We start from the raw sequence: 6,371 nt of genomic DNA on the forward strand, positions 1-6,371 counted from the left end.
ATGGAGATTGAATCCCCCAAGCTTAGGTGACTTTATGGTCCCGAGGAATGGGCAAACCAACCTCCTTTGGATAATATTTAGACTAGAAATCACAATATTATGTCATCAGAATTTTATGAGGTCTCGCCTTAATTCAGGTCACTAGTCATTCACTGCATAAGCAAAGTAAGTTTTCATGGTCAAAGAGCAGAAAGATTATTACAACTCAACAAGACAAAGGAAGTTTCAAAACAATTAGCAATTTAAATGGTGTCAACGGAGCTTCCACTTCCCTTTCCACTCTAGTACTAGTACCATCGAGTTGGGCCTAGGTCAGTTAGGGTTGTGCGACCGATAGTTTAGTTGGATTATCCTACATAACATATCTGTCTTGAGAGGGGATGTAGAATTAGGCGAATAGTCTTAATAGCTTGAAAGCACAGGGGGTCGCTCCTCAAACCTTAGGTGACTCGATGGTCATGTGGGTATGGTTCTCCAGCTAACCTCTCACGGATGATAAGAGAGTTTTACGAGGTAGCACCTCGACCCAGGACACCAAATTGCATACTTCTTAGGCAAAGCAGGCTATATAAGTCTAAGAACGAGAAATAGTACACCCCAGATATGAGATTTGTCTCCCTGAAGACTTTCGATGCTAGAAATGGGTGAAATACCCCCACCATACCCAGAGTGGGCCCGTGAGTAGCTAAAGTACCGCTTGTAACTTCAAGGAACCCTAGATACTTACGTAGCACTAAAGATGAGGCTTGAACTTCCAAGAGTCAAAAGTAAGGTCTGTGGATACCTGCTAAGTTAAACATTTGGATACCTACTAGGTTACTTAATGAATATATTTATATACTCACCCATTGCTGGTTGAGTTGGGTCCATAAGCCGATAAAGTACCGCTTGGTCTTTCTTTTTTTAGTGTTTCGCAGGGTGTTGGTTGAGCAGGAAGAGCAGTCGAGAGCTGTATGGTCATAGAGGGGTCGTTCCAAAGTGTCAGTCCGTCTATGTCTTTTAATCTTTTGTATTTTTGTATTTTTTTTCTTTTGCAATTGTATCTCAAACCCATTTTTCTCTTTTATAATAAATTCAAACAACATGATCTTATAATCCGATCCTATTTTGAATTTAATTTTGGTATCTTTATTTTGATTTAAATCTTATTACATTTTCATCTTATATTTTATCTTAGTTTCATTTTTATTTGATTTTGTTTTCGTCTTTTTAATCACCATTCGTTTGAAATTTAAGAAATTGGGTTGTGACAACTCAGGTCACATGTTATAGTTAGAGATAAACTTCAAAACCAAAGTAGTTGCTTAGTGTCAAATTTGAGGCCACGTACAATGGCAAAATAAATAAATAAATAAATAGTTTGCATACCTTACTTGAAAAATAAGCATAGAAACTTTATTCTAACTAATTTATTGTCTGTTATAATTACGAATCATAATCGGTTGAACCAGAATAGACAATATACGTTCCTTTGTTTTGTTGTGATTTATGATATATCCATCTTCATATTGATACATGCATTGAGCTATTCGAGCAAGATCTTTGGACATCTTCATGAATGTATGAGAGGATACAAGTTTGTCATCTTCAAATTCATTTAACTTCTTCCATAACTCATCTATTAAATGTCGTATATATTCTCGAGCATTTCTCTCTAAAGCATCCGTCTCATTCACATAACACTGAATCGATTTTGGAACATCGCTAATATTTTGTTTCTCCTAAATGATAAGATATCATAAAAAAAAGTGTTAGCTTAGAACATTTGCATAAATGTATTAAAGGTTGTTATTCACGTACCAACAAAGTCAGAGGTCATTTGCAAGTCGCATGATTGTTGACGACCAACAAATTATGTCGGAATATTCTATCAATCTCTCTAACTCAACCTTTGTTATTTGAGGTGATACAAAAACATATGAATGCACTAACATAATTGGTCCTGCTACTGAAATCCACGCATTATCGATATATTCTTGCATTATTGGTCTATAACCACTGTGATACCAATTTGACTCGAGCAGATAAGATTTGCACAAATCTAACCACTGCACCATAAGGTTTTGGGATAATAGTTTAGTCAATAATATAATGTATTTTAGTTCATTTGAAAATCTGAAATTCTCACTATGGGTCCATAGCACTTTCTTGAGGTATGGCATGACATCAACTCCATGATTGCTTAGTGCGTCACAAGCAATCTCATCTATCGAATTGTAGAGAGTAAGAAAACATTGTTTCATATATTCACGAAGGTGGTCCATTGCAGCAATATCCCACCTAAATTCACCATTAAGAAGAGAATTAATAACGTCAATAGAATTATCAAGTGTCGAACAAAGAAGTTGTGAGTCTCGAAAGTACAGTCAAAGGTGACTCAACTTTCTTACAAAGAGTGTACTTTGTTCGAGGGCTTTGAAGGATGAGTTGATCCTCAATTAAGAGCCGGTTGTTTGAGGGCTCCATAGGCCTCAAGAGAGACTCTATGATATAATTTGTTCGAGGGAATGATGAAGAAAAGAGCTTGGTGGAAGAAAATGAAGACTTACTTCTCTATAGCGTTTGTAAAGAGTTCCAGTTCATCCAATGTGCCATAGACATCGTAAACATCATCGATCATTGTTATCAATGCCACAGGTTTCGTATCCAATTTCCTAAAATATTCAAAATCGGGTTCGTATCCCATGCCTATTGTCCAAAGAAGTTTTCCATCAACTGATCTCTTGCAAAGCTCAACTTTTTTCCGAGCTCCGTTTTTCTCCACCAACTTTGCATGCACAAAAAGAAAAAAAAAATCACGTTGAAGTCATTAATATCAATGAGCCACTCGAAAAAAATGGTCTCGTTTAAAATATTTTAAATATCATACTTACCTCGACACATATTTAAGATCTTCTTGATAGATATATTGTAGCATGTTAAAATCAAGCTTAGCAATTTCGAGAAGAACAGAATTCATGCTTGCTTTTCTCTCATATATATCAATGAACCACCTTGCCTCCAATCTTTGCATCTTCCAATGCAAGGGAAGCTTCAAGGCATTCCTTACGATCTCTACTTTGAGATCATATTCGCTTGTTTCGATGTATTCCTTATGATTGTTGATTGCAAAGCATTTTGCTGCCTCTAAAATACTTTCACCTTCGGTCGATAAGAATGAAGCTTCATATAAAGATAATATTCCACTTCTATCTTCAGAAAGGCATGCTTTGAAATTTCCCGTCTCATCTCTGAATACATTAAAAACCTCTGTCCATTGGTAAAAATTAATATTAGGTTAAGCTATTCGGTGAAAATTATTATTAACTATATGTTGCTAATCAAAGATTTAGCTAGTAAATCTTGTAATACGAACCTTCAGAAATGTCAAAGTGATGTTGTCTTAGAAGCCTAAATTTAAGAGATGTTGTATGGAGGCTATTCTTCTTCTCGTCGTCTTCATAGGACTTTTTCTTTATTGTTTCTAATATATCTTTAATTTCACTCTCAAAGTGATATGATATTCCAAGTCTTTGTAAAACGTCAATGAGCTCTAATTGCTCTAAAGGCTCTCGTCTTTCTTCGAGCAGTGTCTTAAATTCTCCTTTCAGTTGGTTGAATCGGCTTTGATATGTTTCTCTCTAAATATTGACATAAAAAGATAGCTCGTTCACGATTATTATCATTATTACGTAGGGTAAGACTAAATTAGAATATGCATATATATATATACATACCCTGAATTCATTGTCTAAAGATTGAATAAATTCATCCTCCCACATCGGAGGATTATAATTTGCAGACTGTCTCACAATAACATCACCACTTTGAGTTGATGCTTTTATGCACATCCCACGTTCAATGCCCTGAAATTTACGATTACAATACTCATTATGTTTACTTTATTTCTTTTAAAATATAACTCAAAATCACTTAAATAAAATAATGGTCAGTGTCAAAAAAAATTATCAAGTAATAAGACAATTTCTCTTAATACTACATTTTTTCTTTTTAAATTATCCCAACTTTTTTAAATTATCCCAACTTTTAAACGTGCACTATTAAACAGAGATATCCATTTTATTGCCTGAATCGGTCGTAAACCGGGAAGGAATTCTCCATTTAGATGAGGAAGAGAGGAGGAAGCAGGGCACATTGGTGACAAAGACGAAAATAAAATATTTTAATTTATTAGGGTACTATTTTTTAATAAATGTCCTATTTAAAAATGAAAATTTTAAAATAATTATTTTTTAAAGAATAATAAATGAGAAAAAATGAACCCTAACTCGATTCCCACAAATTCCAACTCTCATCCGACAAAAATAAATAAGAAATGAAATTAATAATTAAAAAAAAAACAATAAAAGAAAATGTTTTCCTAAAATTACAATAAAATTTTAGATATTACTATAAAATTTTTCACCAATATTACTATAAAGTTTAATTAAAAATTTTCACACCATAATTATTTTAAATTAATTTAGTATTAATTCAAATAAAAAGTAAAAAATAAAATCTAAAATTAACGCGATATATTACAAATTTTATAGACTACTGAAAATGTTTTTCTTAATTCGTACATTTCAATCAAAGCATGCTTAATATATATTACAATTATGGAAGAAGCCTGATAGTTTACAAATCGTCGAACAGTAACATGGTCGTTGGGAGCTTTTCCGACCATGGAAGCTCCACTGCCGACAGCCCAAAAGACAGATGACTCAGACGCCGGAAGAGCGAGGTGGAGAAGAGCCATTGAAAAGATACTTGTTTTGAAGAAATGGTTTAGCTTTTATAATAGCGATTGGTTAACATTTGAAGCACGTGATTTCCATTGCTTTTATTGGATTTTGTCGATTTCTGTTTTGTTGGTCAGAATTTGCTGCAATCGTAGAAGGATGGCACCTCTCCTGTCATGGTGGGGTATTGGTAATAGCACTGTCTCTCATCATTTTTAGATTTGTTTATGCTGATAGTCAGTCATGGTCAATTTTCACCGACCTTATCTTAAACTAATCGATACAGATTAATAAATTAATATCGAGTCGATAAGTTTGACTTAATAAAATAAAGTTACTCGTGTAGAAACTTTAAGAGAATTATTGACCGCCATCAACTTGTAGATGAACTTTAGAAGAATGATTAGTGCTTTGTTACGAGAATTTTAGTAGTTATTAATAGAAAGTTTATAAAATTGTTACGACTTTCTCTCATATAAATAGTCTTTATAGGTACGATATATTTACAACTACAAAAAGAATTGAAAAGTATAATGCTTAATGTTCTTCGATACAAAGAAACTTTCTGGTTTGATTATTTGTTTGTGTACTTCGATCAAGGGTCAAAATCAACATATGGTATCATATCATATCATAATACACATCAAATATATGATATGTGCCGAGCCATTGGACACGTGTCATCATGCGTAACACAACTTTTCCAATCATACCAATAGTAAAGCTACTTACTTGGTTGGCCTTAGTCAAAGTTCTCTTTCTAATTTAGCTTGTTTTCATCCTTCAAATTCATTCTATCGAGGATTCAACTATTTGAATATTCACTCAATTGCCTTCGTAAAGTCAAATTTCTAATTTAATTTAATTTTAAAATAAGGTCAAATTCAGCTTCAAGAGGGTCAAAAACGTAGGAATCAATACCAAACTTTGAGACCCGAGTCGAATACATTAATTTCGACTCATTGGGGCCGCCAAGTCGCAGTCGAGCCAAGACGAGTTGAACGAGTCAGGTGAGCTGTGGGTGTCTACTGGGCCTAAATGGATTTTTGGGCGGTTGGGGCCAGACTAGACTACGGTTGTGGGTTATGCACATGGGTATATGACCCGGATTCAAATTCAATGGACCTCTTCTTCCTCGTCTGATTTGTTCAAAAATACGATTGCATTTCTTTCTCTTCCCAAAATTTTCTGGCGTCCTTCTCCACCGTTCTTCTGTTCAAATCTCGACTATTGTGAGTCTGTATCGACTTGCCTTACACTCCACAACGTCGTAGTGCCTCGTATTGGATGGAAGTCCCACATCGGCTAATTTAGGGAATGATCGTGGGTTTATAATCAAGGAATACTCTCTCCATTGGCGTGAGGCTCTTTGAGGAAGCCTAAAGCAAAGCTATGAGAGCTTATGCTCAAAGTGGACAATATCATACCATTGTGGAGAGTCGTATTCATCTAACATGGTATCATAGTCACGCCCTAAGTCAAACAAAGGACTCCAAAAGAAAAAGGAGTCGAACCTCGAACATGGTATCATAGTCACGCCCTAAACTTAGCCATGTCAATAGATTCCTTAAATGTCAAACAAAGAACTCCAAAAGAAAAAGGAGTCGAACCTCGATTAAGGGGAGACGTACTTTGTTCGAGGGGAGGTGT

At 34.7% G+C, this 6,371-nt stretch overlaps 1 pseudogene; it reads right to left on the reverse strand.

The window, feature by feature from the left end:
- Window positions 1-1,808: 1,808 nt before the first annotated feature.
- On the reverse strand, window positions 1,809-4,705 carry LOC111434925 (annotated as a pseudogene).
- Between the last annotated feature and the right edge of the window lie 1,666 nt (window positions 4,706-6,371).

Source organism: Cucurbita moschata, unplaced genomic scaffold, assembly GCF_002738365.1.
Source record: "Cucurbita moschata cultivar Rifu unplaced genomic scaffold, Cmos_1.0 Cmo_Scf00047, whole genome shotgun sequence".
NCBI classification, from domain to species: Eukaryota; Viridiplantae; Streptophyta; class Magnoliopsida; order Cucurbitales; family Cucurbitaceae; genus Cucurbita; species Cucurbita moschata.